We start from the raw sequence: 15,737 nt of genomic DNA, 5'->3' as shown, positions 1-15,737 counted from the left end.
AAAGAGAGAGAGAGAGAGACAGAGAGAGAAAGAGAGAGAGAAAGAGAGAGAGAGAGAGAGAGAGAGATTTATTCTTACTGGTAGGCTTCCAGGCAACTAATAGGTCAAATAGGGGAAAGCGTCCATATGTTTTGGCAATGGGAATTAAAAAATAAGATGAACGTGTCATGGAAATTAATACAATAATTTGGGAAAAACCTGGATTGAGGTTTATAGAGGATGGTATAAATGAATCACATGTGAGTCTATACCAACCAACCAAACCAAAAAAAAAAAAAACAAAAAAACTAAAACAACAACAACAAAAAAACCACTGGTAGTCAGATCATCATTTCTTCCAGAGAATGCATTTTGGGTTGGAACCCTTAATACTGGATTCCCAATAGCCATCACAATCTGATAATATTGTCCTTGAAATAAATTTACATTGTTTTCCATCTAGGTCAAATGCCCATGTGTCACCTGTTAGAAACGGAGAGCAGAAATGAAACTAGAGGATACTCACAAACTTCCTTAAATTTCAAAAGAACATTATAAACTTTATGCTCAGGATTAGATATTGGATAACTTAATATTATGCACAATAATTCACATCCACTGTCAAAAGAAAATCCAGAGTGAGGGTAGGAAAGACTCAAACATATATTAGCAATAGGAGAGAAGAAGACTACTGCAATAGATTGGGGGAATGATTTCATTGAAGGGAATACTCTGACCATGAGAACTGGAAGGATCTGAAAGGTTTGTCAGAAAAGGGCTTTCCATTTACAGGGAACAGTAAAGAAGTCTCAATGGATGCCAGAGGGTGGGATGAAAGAGTTGTTTGGTAGGATGGTAGATGACAGACTCTTTTATGCTAAGATCAGCTATTCTCAAGAAGGTCCTAAAGGATGGGTTGTAGGCTGCCTCTGACTGAAGGTGGATTCAAGTTCAGGGTCTTGAAGAAGGAGAGAAACCTAGCTAAAATTTGGTCAAGTCAAAATAGCAGTTATTTTGTCCAGATTGGTCAACGGAGGCAAGCAGTTCAGCTAATATTTATGAACGAAAGGAAATTTGGAGGGCCTGCGTCTAGCCCTGTCATAGGTAAACAATGGGGCATCCATGAATCTTATACACATAGTTCATATGGGGCAGGATTGTGCCTTATAGTAGTAGCCCTATCTGAAAACACGAAAGGATGAGAGGATTTCTTAATTTTTATTGTTTTCCAGGAGCACCTAACTAATGTAAAATTTACCATTGTTAGCATCATATGGCTAGGAATATTGTCTGTTCTAGTCACTATTGTATATCCAATGTCTAGGACAGAGTCCGAATAATGGTCTTCAATACTTTTTTTTGATTGGAGAATAAACAAACTAGATAAAAGTAGAAATAATACTGAAATAGAGAAAAATGATCTGGGTGATCAAGCAGTTCTAGACTACATTAGACATTCAAGGATAATATGTGTGATTTGAGGAGTGTAGGATGGGACACAGGACCTGAAAAGTAAAAACTGATGTACTTGAAGGAAAAGAGAGTTGCTTCCTACACTATTTTCCTAAGTTGAGAAATAGGCAGTCTTCTTTTAAAGTGTATTTAATAACATACCTAAATCTGTCAAGTAGAACAACCACATTTCAAAATGGTCACCAGCATCACCTATGTTTGTAAAGAAGCTGGGAATATGAGTTGTCTCAAATAGTGAGATATTGTATTTTCTGTTTAAGAACTGTATTTTATTTTTGCCCAATAAGGGAGAAAGTCAATAATGATGTCTGATAATGTGTAGGACTTTTTATACTTCAAAATATTTGCATAGACATTATCATTTGATCTTCACCACAACCCTATAAGGTAGATAAGAAAAGCTTGATTAAGAATTCCCTCATAAATCTTAGAAATGGAACCTAGAAGAAGTAATATTCACACGGTCTTATAAGTATTCGAGGAAGAAACTAGATTATTCCCTAGGTCAGCTTCTCAACATTTTAAATTCACCCCACATAAATAGCCTTTTTAAATATTGTTTTCTCAATCACCTCCCCTATGAAATTTGAGTACTACAGATAAACTGTGTATCTTTTTATATACTATATGCATATTCGTGCATTACCCATCAAAATAGGAAGATGCTTTTGCTCTTAATAACCATTTTTAACTCACTTGAGGATCCTATTACTTCACAGAATGCATGGCCTAAGTGGAAAATCACCAACATTCCATCTGATCTCACTTAGCATAAGTGTCTGCATTGACATTTACAGGACATATGCTTGCCTATTTAATCTGTACAACAAAATCTACTCCCATTTTATAGATGAGAAGATCAAAGCCTTCAAAGATTAAATAATTCATGCAATGACACTTATCCAGTATATTCTAGAGAAAAGGTATCAGCCAAATGCCCAGTCTGTGCTCTCATATGTTTTATAATATCAATATATCATAAAAGACATTTCAGTGTTTTATACCCATAGTAAGATACTTGCTATTATAAGTAGACATTTTTATAGCAATTAAGTATAATACATTTTCCCTGTATCCTAAAAGAAATCTCTGATAAAAGAGAAAAATCTCTGATCAAAGTTAATAGGCTTATGTTAATAGGCTAAACACATTGAGGGCAGGCATATATGTTTTATCTCTTTCCTAGCACTGCACACAGAACCTGACATTACAGTGGCTGATCAGAAAACATTTGCTGATTCTGTGATGAGTGATAGAAAATAGATGATGTTTGCTTTTTCCATATAAAACATGGAAAAAGATAGTGTTTTTCTTTTCTTATTAATTAAAAAATATTTGATTCCTATTGAAGGAGAAGAAAGTATCAAAACATGGACAAAATCCTGAATATCTGTGAGTGTATATTAAACTGATAATATAGATAACTCTTTTAATATTGTTGTGTTGCCAGAAATGCCAATTAATCCTCTCTCTACCTGGCCTTAAACATTAGCCTTTAGAGATAAAATTCAGGGAACTTAATGAGGATCATGCTGTAAACTTTGTCACTGAGGGTTTAATGTCCTCACACATCTGAAGACTTTCTTTTAAATCTGAATTAGAGAATACAACTGCAATCAGATGCAATTGGAGAAGTTCTCTTTATCCATACCATTTTTTTTTTCTTTTTGACCTACCTGTGAGAAGAGTGAATTCCACAAAACAGATTCCATGAGCCATAACTCAGCCAACCTCACACACGTCACTACTGGAAAACAAGAGAAAAATAGGTTTTAAACCTGCTGTGCAACTACCAATATGGAAAGAGGAGAGTGAGCCTTTTATTCTTCTATATATTCAAGACACTGATCCCAAGAGAATGAAAAAGATTTTTTTTTTTTATGTTTCTAGGAACAGTAGACATAACCACAGTTAATATTGCTTGTTCAAGTTGTCATGTTCCTACCAGATTACTTTTCTTTTCTTTGAATAGCTCAAATAGAGAAGGAGAATTTTCTCAACACTACCCCGACCTGGGGAGTAGAACAGAAGGTTTGCACCAAACAGAAAAAGGAAGATGGAGAAGTAAGATTTTTCCACCTCAAATCCTTCAGTGAAGCAGGTACTTTGAGGTGTCATTCAATGTAAGTTAGCCATAGCAATTTGAATTGCAAATGACAGAAAAATTGATAGAACTTGTTTTGGCAAGAAAGATAATTCATTGAAAGATATCAGCGTATCACATGTAATTGAAGAAATGATTAAAAACTAAATAGTAAGAAGAGGAGGAACAAATTGATTAGGATGCCCTCAAGACTTTTCTATTTCTCTGGAGGGCACACCTCATGCATGCATGTTTCTGTTTCACTGGAAGAATCCACAGTCATCATTGATGGAGCCTGAGTCTCAGATTTAAATGAAATACTTTTTCTCCTGCAATGCTATTAGAAAACAAATCTTGTGCAATAATTATCATTGGCCCGGCTTTGATCAACTGTTGAGAGCAATTCACTGGGTAAGGAGAGAAGATCATGTAAATTAACTAGACTAAAGCTATCTGTATTAGTCCATTTTCACATTGCTATAAAGAACTACCCGAGACTGGGTAGTTTACAAATAAAAGAGGTTTAATTGACCCACAGTTCCACTGGCTGTACAGAAAGAATGGCTGGGGACGCCTCAGGAAATTTACAATCATGGAAGAAAGGCACATCTCACATGGCAGCAGGAGAGAGTAAGGAGCAAGTGGAACATTTTTAGACCATCAGATCTCATGAAAACTCACTGTCATGAGAACAGCATGGGGGGAACCACCCCCATAATCCAATCACCTCCCACTAGGTCCCTCCCTCGACATGTGGAGATGACAATTTGAGATGAAATTGGGGTGGGTACACAGAACCAAACAATATCACTATCACTGAAACCACATGGTTGAGTAGAGGCAGAAATTGTAGTGCAGTCAATATCATGTGTGTTTTAGTTACGAGGGGATATACATGTGTAAGTGGTCAGCTTGAAAGATCAACAAAGGGTAGAAACAAAACTCCCTGTCTTGTAGCATTGATGTTAGTGTATAGGTATATCTATCATTAAACAAATAAAAATTTGAAGAAATCAAGGCAATAAACAAAAATGAGGTTATACACATGACAATAAGTTTACAGTGGATAGCAATGGAAGGTTCTCTTATGCTCTCTTGGGTATGTGCTAATTTGAAAATCATTCTTTACTGATCTCAGGTGCTAGAAACAAGATGGCATAAACAGTTGTCATCCTTTGTTTGCCAGTACCTGAACTCCTTTAGTAAATTTGGTTTTACCCCATTGTAAATATCTTGAGGGGATGCAGAACAGTCTTCTACTACAGAAGACCTAAATGCTAGACGTTCTTTTTCATAGCTTTTTTTGTTTTTTGTCCCTATGAACGTACATTTACCTAATTCTTGAAATACCCTAGACTGAATCACAAACTATTGAACCAAGGAAGTAGTGGCAGCTTGCAATAGAAACAGAAACAACCAGTTTGTAGGTCATCGGGGAAGCTGTGACATTGTCACCCTTGATGAAACAGTTCTGAGCTCTGCTAGTAGTTTAGAGCCTCGCTGCTTAATTTCTTTACTCTTGCTCATATTCTATTTTATTTTATCTTTGAGACAGAGTTTTGCCCTTGTTGCACAGGCTGGAGTGCAGTGGTGTGATCTTGGCTCACTGTCAACCTCTGCCTCCTGGGTTCAAGTGATTCTCCTACCTCAGCCTCCTGAGTAGCTAGGATAACAGGCACCAGCCGCCACGCCCAGCTAATTTTTATATTTCTAACAGAGACGGGGTTTCACCATTTGACCAGGCTGGTCTCGAACTCTTGACCTCAGGTGATCCACCCACCTCAGCCTCCCAAAATACTGGAATTACAGGAGTGAACCACCGTGTCTGGTCATTCTTGCTCATATTCTGTGCTTGGTTTTTCAGCCCTCCACATTTCTGGGCACTAACGAATTTCCTTTTAATAAGTTCTTTTTTCTGCTTACATAACTTAGAATTTTGTTTTTTTTTTAATGTTTGTGGCCTTGACCTCTGCCTGGTTCTTAAGAAGAACTCAAAAATGAGTCTTAAGAACGACAGCCTTCTAAGAATAAATTGCATGTGATGATAAAGCCTCTTGGAATTCATTTTGTAGTCAATGAGAAAATAGAGTATGACTTATATATAGCTTGTTGGAAATACAGTTCTGCATAAAGTGTGCCTGCAGTTAGCTTTTATGAATGCTGTTAACGTCATCATAGGATCTAAGAAGGTACTTATTGGTCAAGATTTCTAGTCTTTAAACATTTTAAGATTATTTTTAGATGTAATTGATAAATTGATGATTGTCCCAGGAACTAAGTTAAATTACACAAATATTTTTCTTTCTCTTTCATTGTTAATATGTAACACAGCTTTTATTTACAAGTTTAACTGAGTAGAAGCATCAAACAAACGCAACAAAAATCATGATATCTTCAGCAATGAAGAGTTGGAACTCTAATGTTTGCAAAATCAAGTAGGTCACATTTATTATATGGTCTGGTGTTTACTCAGATTAACAGAGATCAAAACCAACATTTGACCCCAAGCCTTCCAGGAATTGTTTAATTAATACAAGTGGTTTCAACCTTGATTTTAATCTCATCTCAATTGTTTTTCAGAACCAGATTGCTCAATATGAGATTGTAATTTTTTTAACATTTGCAAAGCACCACTATTTCTTCTCAATAGAAACTTTATACATATTATTTAATTTACAGATATGATACATTCATAAGCAATTCAAATTTCTAATTAAGTTCTAAACTTGTATGAAGATATGCTTTACTTAAAATGTGTGTAGCAAAAAGATTGCATAAAAATTTGCCTAAAATATAATTACATTTAAAATGCCTAAAAAAACTTTATTATGTATTTTTTTAGTCCATGTCTTAATGTCGCAAATTCAATAATATTGTAGTTTTTAATAATGCTAGCAATTTTAATGTTTACACATATGGTCCCCAACTTCAGATGGTTCAACTTAGTGATTTTTTGACTTTATGATAGTACAAAAGCAAAATGTGTTCAATAGAAACCATACTTCAGGTACCCTATGACCATTCTTTTTTTCACTTTCAGTACAGTATTCCATAAAATTACATGAGGGCTGGGCGCGGTGGCTCACGCCTGTAATCCCAGCACTTTGGGAGGCCAAGGAGGGCGGATAACGAGGTCAGGAGTTTGAGCCAGACTGGTTAACACAGTGAAAACCCGTCTCTACTAAAAATACAAAATATATATATATGTGTGTGTGTGTGTGTGTGTGTGTGTGTGTGTGTGTGTGTGTAGCCAGATATGGTGGTGGGTGCCTGTAATCCCAGCTACTTTGGAGATTGAAGGCGGAGGTTGCAGTGAGCTGGGATCGCACCACTGACCTCCAGCCTGGGCAACAAGAGTGAAACTCCGTCTCAAAAAAAAAAAAAAAAAAAAAAAAAAAAAATTACATGAGCTATTCAGCACCTTATTACGAAATAAACTTTGCGTTAGATTATTTTGCACAACTGTAGGCTTATGTAAGTATTCTGAGCACATTTAAGGAAGACAAGACTTAAGCTATGATGCTCGGTTGGTTAGGTATATTAAAGGCATTTTTGACTTATGATATTTTCAAACTATGTTGGGTTTATGGAAATGGAACCCCATTAAAAGTCAAGGAGCGTCTGTACCTAGAACCAGTTAAAATACACTAAATTCACTTTAAATAGCATGTCTGGGTGTGTGACTAATAGGAATATCAAAGTAATAGGAAACAAATGGTCTACTTTAATTTTCACAATAGTCTGAGCAAAGAAATTATCCTCATTTCATAATTTTGTTTTAAAGGTGCTCAGAATGTAACTGGCCCATCTCATATAGCTAGTAATTAGAAGTATTTTGATTCTGACAATAAGTTTTAATGAGAATTGATTATAACTTAACTGCTCTAAAAATGATTTTCCTTGTAGTATGCAAAACTCTAATGGGCATTCACTATACTTATTGAATAAATATATAAATGATTAAAATAATTTTTAAAAGTAATGATTTTGTTTGATATATATTTGCTTTATGTATGTGTATATATATATCAAGCAAAATCACTACTGAGATATATATATATATATATCACTAACATATTTCTATATACTCCTAAAGTTTTAAAATCTTTTCCATATATTTAAATATTTTGTAGAGGTTTCTGACTTCCTTTAACTGGATTTATTGCTCTCTATGGATTCTATGTACTCATGTGGGATCTTAATCCACATAATCTTAGGCATTGTCTTAGACTCTCTCTTATGTAGCATTCCTATGCTTAGATCTTCTATCTTTTTTTTGCTTGTCTTATCTTTCATAGTTTAGGGGTAGAGCAGGGGGAAAGGCCATGGGAACACTTATTTCATTAGCTGCTGGGAAAGGTGAAGTCAATTTGTTGATGCCTGCATGACTGAAAAAGTATTAAATCTAGCTATAAAGTTTATTGCTAATGTGACAGGGAATAGAATTCTAGATTTGAAAAAAAGTCTGACTTTTATGGTTGTACTCCATTGACTTCTAGCTTCAAGTATTGCTTTTGAAAAATATGGCAACATTAAGAATATTATCTTATAGGAGACAGATTTCCTGATCAGAAAGTTTTATGTTCATCTTTTTGCCCCCAGCATTCTAAAATTTATAATGATGTGCCTCCATGAATGTCTATATTCATACATTAGGCAGTTCTTTCAATCTGGATACTCATGTCTTTGTTCTGGAATATTTTCCTAATTTATTTATTTGATAATTATTTCCATTATCTCTGTTCACTTTTGAACTACTTTTATCAGGATGTTTTATTTTACGGATTTTTCCCCTAAACTTTTCTTTTTAATATTTTAAACTATTTTTATTTCTTTGTTCTCTTTTTCTAGTTTCTAGGAAATTTCTACAATATTAATTTCAAACTGGGTGGTTTTTCATATTGCTGTCATAATTTATGTTAACAACCATATTTTTTCTTTAATTTCTTGACTTTTAAATGATAATATTTTGTTTATGTTTATTGTTTATAGAAAATATCTCCTTTTGGTCTTTTTGGTTATTTCATGTCTATTGAAGTTTAATTCTCCTTTCAATAATGGTTTCTTCCAAGTTGTCCTTTCTGTGTTTGCTTTTTGTTTCTATTTTTCATAATATAAACAAATGTCTAAATGTGCAGTGATCCATGGCTATCTCTTCACATTTTAAAACATGGCATTTAAATCTGGTTGGAAGTTCCAAGCCTGTGGGTAAAACATGACAACTGTGCTCTAGTCTGTAAGGCAATCTGGTTGTAACATTTTATTAGACAGTCCCTGATATCATTAGAAGAAAACATTTTTGCTTAGTTATTTTTCCCCAGAAAATATACTTCCATGTTTTGATATGTTTTGGTTTTGTTTTGTTTTCATTTTTTTTTCTTTCTAGAATAAATATACCTGACCAGTTGTCTAACAACTGAGTAAGGGACTAAATACTAAGTGGTCTAGGAACTGAGTAAGGGACTAAGGTTAAATGTCTCCAAAACTTATCCCCCACAGTTAGCTAGATTTCAAATTCCTCAGTTCAGGGACTCTCTGTTTTTACCTTCCCTTAAGAATAAATCTCCTGTCGTCTGCCAGAATGACTAAGAACCATCCTCTTGGTTTTTCACAATAGATGAAAGATTTGGGTGAGTCCGCTTCTTAAATGACTGCTGTAGACTAAACTGTATCACTCCAAAATCCATATTTTGAAATCTTAATCCCCAGTGTGTCTGTATTTCAAGAAAGGCCTTTAGGAGGTGATAAAATTTAAATGAGATCATAAGAGCCAGGCCCTGATTCTACAGAATTAGTGTCTTTAAAAGAAGAGACATCAGAGAGCTTACTCCAATCCCCTACTCTTCCCTATGAGGACATAGCAAAAAGTAGTCATCTGCGACCCAAGGAGAGAGACCTCTTCAGACACCCTGCAAGTAACTTAATCTTAGACCTCCAGTCTCCAATTATGTAAAAAAGTAATTTTGACTGTTTAACCCAACACATCTATAGTATCTTTTTATGGCAGCTCAAGCCAACTAAAACAGATTTTGGAACCAAGAAGCGATAGCCTGATACTGTTAAAAAAAAAAAAAAGGTAGAAATGGCTCTGGAACTAGGTCATGGTTAGAGGTTGGAAAATTTTTTAGGTTCATGCTAGAAAAATCTAGATTGTTGCAAAGAGAGTGTTGGCAGAAATATGGACATTAAAATCAATTCTGATGCGAGCTCGGAAAGAAAAGAGAGCTAGAGATAAAACTGTATCTTCCTAGAGAATACATAAATAGTGATGTACAGAATGCTGGTAGGAATATGAACCTTTGAAAGGTCATTCTGGTGGAGTCTTCAACAGAAATGAGGAAAATATTATTAGAAACTATAGGAAAGGCAATTGTCTTACTTCATTCAGATTCTTGGCCTGTGATGGAAGGTGCACCTTTGATGATCTCTGAAATACCTTCTGGGTCATTTTTCCATTGCCTTGATAAATAGCCTCTGGCTTCCATAAAAATGGAAGATCCTTGTTAATCTCCTTATTAAACATCAGCTTGGACATAGCCTTGTTCTCTCCCAAATGTGCTTTTGTATTACTTTCAATATGAATATATGGATAAATTTCCATATAAAAATGTCTGCTTCCTGTTTTATTGAATATTCTGTTTTTAAATCATTTTTCCTTTCTTGCCTTTTACTATAAGCATTTAAGAAAAGCCAAGCTGTACCTCCAACACTTTGCTTCTAAATATCTTCAGCAGAATATACAATTTCATAGCTCACAAGTTCTACTTTCCAAAAAAGACTAGGACATGAACAGAATTCAGCCAAGTTCTTTGCCATTTTATAACAAGGGTTGCCTTCTTTCCAGTTTCCAATAATATGTTTCATATTTCTGTCTGAAACTTCCTGAGAATAACCTTTACCATATACACTTTTATCAGCATTCTGATCACGGCCATGTAAAAGCTCTCTTCTCCTTCTGAGCCTTCACCAGAATCACCCTTAACAGTCCATTCCCAATAATGAAGGTTATTTCTAGCATGCACCTCAAAATTATTCCAGTTTCTACCCATTAACCTGTTCCAAAGTCACATCCACGTTTTAGGTCTTGATACAGCAGCACTCTCACTTCACAGTACCAATTTTGTCTTAGTTAATTTGGGATACTAGCAAAATACTATAAACTGGGTAGCTTACAAACAACAGAAATTTCTTTCTCACAGGTTTGGGAACTCAGAAGGCCAAGATCAAAGTGACAGGAGATTCAACGAACAGTGAGAGCCCATTTGCTGGTTCACAGATAGCACCTTCTTTCTTGTGTCCTCACAAGGCAGAAGGCTTAAGGTAGGTCTCTGGAAACGTATTTATAAGGACACAAATCCCATTTACAAGGGCTACAACCCAATGATCTAATCACACCTCAAAGGCCCCACCTCCTAATATAACCACATTGGTGATAGGTTTTAACATAGGAATTTGGGGTAAGGGGTATGGACAAAAACATTCAGATAGTAGTAGCAATCCTTGTTATAAAGTGGCAAAGGACTTGAATTGTATTGAATTGTATTCTAGTACTCTGTGAAAGGTAAAACCTGCAAGTGATAAAATTGGGTGTTTACCCGAGGTTATTTATTTATTGTTTAGTATACTTTAAGTTGTAGGGTACATGTACACAACATGCATGTTTGTTACATATGCATACATTTGCCATGTTGGTGTGCTGCACCCATTAACTTGTCATTTGTTTTTTTCTTATACATTTGTTTGAGTTCTTTGTAGGTTTTGGATATTAGCCCTTTGTCAGATGAGTAGATTGCAAAAATGTTCTCCCATTCTGTAGGTTTCTTTTGCTGTGCAGAAGCTCTTTAGTTTAATTAGATCTGGATCCCTTCCTTACACCTTATACGAAAATTAATTCAAGATGGATTAGAGACTTAAATGTTAGACCTAAAACCATAAAAACCCTAGAAGAATACCTGAGGTTATTTTTAAGCAAAATATTGAGAGTGTAGCTTGGGTCCTCCTGACTACTTACAGCAAAATGTAAAAGAGAGAGATAAATTGATGAAGATACCATTAAGCAAAAATAATCCGAACTTAACTATTTGAAAAATTATCAGTTTATCCATATTGTAAAAATGAGAAATCATATTCAGAAGAGAACACCAAAAATACGTAGCTGGACTATCTTTTATAAAAGGAGTATGGGATTATATGAGAAGAAACACTGCCAATTTGAACTGAAAGGGAAAGAGATGGAATGAAATGAAAGAAGACTTGGATTTCTTGTGTTACATAGTACCAACAGAACCCTCTTGCTGCAAACATGCAGCATAAACCTTCACAGCACAGCAAACCTTAAAGAAAATGAAAGAATTACTTCAAAGGCAATTCAGGTATCAGTAGGACTGTCACTCCCATCACAGGCCCAGGGCCCAGGGCTAGTTCTTTCTCAGTTTTAAAGGGTGGGGACTCTTTCATTTTTGGGGACCATGATGCTTTCAACCAGTTCTTCCGGGGCAAGGCCATGGCCCAGTGATATGGATGTAGATCCATCCAACAGAGCAGTTACTCCACTGCACCTGAAGGGCCAGGACATCAAGCCAAAGAGGATTCTTCTCCAGGCTTAGCATCAAATGGAATTTGCTTTATTAGGTCTTGTACTTGCTAGGAACTGATAACCTTCTTCTTTCTGATTTTTCCCTTTTGGAATGAGAATTTCTATCCTGTGCCAGTTCCACCATCTTATTTTAGAAGTTCAGACTTATTTAGCTTCACAGGCTCACAGCTCAAGCTGAATGTAGCCTCAGGATGAATTGTACTTTGCATCTCACTCATATCTAATTTACATATTTAGATGAGACTTTGGATTTTTGACTTCAGAGTTGATGCTGGAATCAAGGAAGTATTTTGGGGTTATCAAGATGGATTGAATGTATTTTGCATGCAAGAAGGAAATGAATTTTGGGAGGCCAGGGTCAGAATGCTACGTACTAAATTGTGTCCCTCTCAAAATTAATTTGTTAAAGCTCTAACCCCTAATTGACTATATTTAGAGATAGGACATTTAGGAGGTAATTAAGATCAAATAACGTTTTTAAGAGTGGGGCCCTGACCTAATGGAATTAGTGTTCTCATGAGAAGAGATACCACAGCGCTCCTTGTCACACTCTGCCAGTGAGAAGGTGGTCATCTGCAACCCAATGGGAGAGCTCTCCCCAGACACCAGTTCTATTCGCATCTTGATCTTGGACTTCCAGTCTTCAAAACTAGGAGAAAATAAATTTTGGTTGTTTAATCCACCCAGTCTATGGTATTTTGTTATGGCAGCCTGAGCACACTTGAAGCAAACTTTTTTTGGTGGGGGGAGGGGCAGTAATCATTCTCCTTTTCAGGAAAAAAAACTATGTGTTGGGGGTGACTTTGAGATTTTTGAAACTTCTGTGATTTAAGTAGAATTGCTTTTTTGCTTTCCCTACTCGTAGGTTAGAACTATGCTTATTAGGTTAGATACTTGTCTGTTTCATACTTTCAAACATGAAATGCTGTTGTTTTCCCCTCTAATTTTTTCTTTGCTTGTATGTGTATTTACTTCTTGAGTTATATTTTTTGTTGTGGTGATGGTGGGGTTTCAAAAGACAATAGAGCTAAATGCATGTGTTCAATTTAAGATTTCTAACCAGAACGTTCCTATTTTATTCATTTTTTAAATGAAATTAAACATGACTTGCGCCTCATTTTGAGAGTAAAATAGTGAGTGGAGAGAATCTATTTTCTTAGTATGTAAACAAAACTTTGACTTAATCTAGGGAAAATGTTCAAATCTGGTCTGCAGCCATCATATCTGCTGCTCTCAGGATTCTTGCCTAGGCTGACAAGGTCTACTAAAAGCCAAATTGCACCACAAGTAGCATCCATCCATTCTGTATCAAACTTGTGCATGGAGTTCCCAAATGTGTGTGTATGTGTGCGTGCATGTGTGTGTGTGTGTTTGTGTGTGTGTACATCTTTCCTCTTCCACTGATCCTGTGTATCCTAGCTCCCTTAACCTTTCTTGCCTCTAAGAAGCCACTCTTATCAGATCATTTTCCATCTAGAAAAATCTGGTCTGTTCACTTCCAAGCATCTAAGACAATAGTTATTAGTAAGTATGATACACCTAGAAAACATTTTTAATGTTTTATATATTGCCACACTAATGAGAAAGTAAACAACATTTTGTAGGGCAGGAGTATACCAGACATTTGAACAATTCCACATGATACGAGATCCTTTGCATGCTTTATGACTTTGAAATCACATGACAGATATTCATAGAAACACTAATGTAGTTATATGATCATACAATCTAATCCCATTTTCCCTATTCTCATAAGCTGATTTTTCAAGATTTTCATGTAAAACGAATTTTTTCTGTATGCAATCTTCTTGTATCTGTATCTATGGAAGACTGGATTTTATTTGGTTTAGAACTTTTCTAAAAGCTGTATCTCTAAAGGTAGCAATTCCTGAGTTATTTGTGTGACCAATGCAGCACACTTGTATTAGTCTGCATTTGTATGTATAGTTTTAATCTCTGGTTAATCCATGACATCTTTTAATAAGGTAAAGAAAATATACACATGTTAAATTACACTCTGATTTATAAGAAATATATTTATTTTTATTCCATTTATTTCAATTATTATTAATTGACTTAAGTACATGTTTTGATGGTCTGTATTATCCATGAATTTCAATTCAGGATAGAACAGGGGGCATAAACATATTTTTAAGGATATCATGGCTCTGATAGTGTTAAAAATCAAGAAACTTTTAGTTACAAAGGAGGCTCAACGACTCAAAGTTTTATATATCCTCTTTGAATGTAGATGCAACACATATTTTATTGCTTATAAGAAACCTACAGAACAGAAATGAGACAGTTAATTTTGAAAGTTATTCTGCTTCATTAAATTGCTAATACTCCCATTGTTATAAGACTTAATTTTTTAATTCAGCAAAAATTTACTGAACATCTATTAGATAGCAAATAGTTGCACGTTTTAAAAAATATTTTTAATGGATCTGTTACAGCGTAATCTTTCCTTTGTTCTTCTACCACTTGCTCTCTTTCTCACTTTCCTCTATTTATTTCAAGAATTATATAAGGCATCCGGGCGCAGTGGCTCATGCCTGTAATCCCAACACTTTAGAAGGCTGAGGCAGGCAGATAACTTGAGGTCATGAGTTCAAGACCAGCCTGGTTAACATGGCGAAACCCCATCTCTATTAAAAATACAAACATTAGCTGGGTGAGGTGGCATGAGCCTGTAATCCCAGCTATGAGGGAGGCTGAGGCAGGAGAATCGCTTGTACCTGGGAGGGAAAAGTTGCAGCGAGCCAAGATCGTGCCACTGCACTCCAGTCTGGGCACACAGAGCAAGACTCTATCTCAAGGAAAAAAAAAAAAAAAAAAAAAAGAATTATATAAGGCACAGATATATTTTGCATGTAAAAATACAATAATAAACTTTGCAGATAGGACTAACATCCCTTTTTAGCATGCTTTTCTCCAAGTCTATCCTTTCCATCACCAACTAATCACTGTTTTTTTCTAGTATTTATATACACATATGTACCAGCAAGAAATATGTGTGTTTGTATAGTGAGGGAAGTTGTAATGTATTTAGGGGTGTGTTGGGAGTTGTTAATACATTATTTCATATTGTAGATATTTTGCTGTAAATGATTTATGTGTTTTTAATTTAAAGACATACCTTAGAATATCATTCATGCTTGTTCATATAGTTATTCCTTATTTTTTGTCCATTGTATTGTATTTCATAGTATTAGCATATGTCTTCTAAAATATCCACTAAATCACAAGCAACATAGACATCCCAATATTATAAGCTCTCATATCTAACTACAAAAGTACAGAGAAGGTATGCCAGCAGGAGAGTGGATTAAAGCTCTTAGGGAGGGTATGTGGTCTGAAAATCTTGTGGAAAGACACCAAGGAAAAATCTCCTACCACTTGCTTCTTGAATTTTCTGTGCTTAACCTATAAGAATGGAGTACGCAGATGACTGAATAAAAGAGAGAATGAGGGGAAAAATGAAGAGGAACAGAGAGAGAAATATTTTGCAAATATGTAGATTTCCTTATGTATTTAATACTTATATAATATATATCAACATTCTCTCCTAAGATCTTTTCTCCAGAAATAAGTATCTATGATATC

General features: G+C 35.2%; 1 long non-coding RNA gene across 1 annotated transcript in view; it reads right to left on the bottom strand.

Annotated features, from left to right (window-relative positions):
* LOC123568777 (uncharacterized) overlaps window positions 1–15,737 on the bottom strand; it is a 486,926-nt gene that overhangs the window by 22,336 nt on the left and 448,853 nt on the right. Inside the window, exon 5 of the long non-coding RNA XR_010581240.2 lies at window positions 3,129–3,199. This is a non-coding gene — a long non-coding RNA (uncharacterized lncRNA). The remainder of the gene's footprint in view (window positions 1–3,128; window positions 3,200–15,737) is intronic.

Source organism: Macaca fascicularis, chromosome 14 (assembly GCF_037993035.2).
Source record: "Macaca fascicularis isolate 582-1 chromosome 14, T2T-MFA8v1.1".
Taxonomy (NCBI): Eukaryota; Metazoa; Chordata; class Mammalia; order Primates; family Cercopithecidae; genus Macaca; species Macaca fascicularis.
Note: the sequence above shows the minus strand (reverse complement) of the source record. Positions and strands in the feature narration are given on the sequence as shown.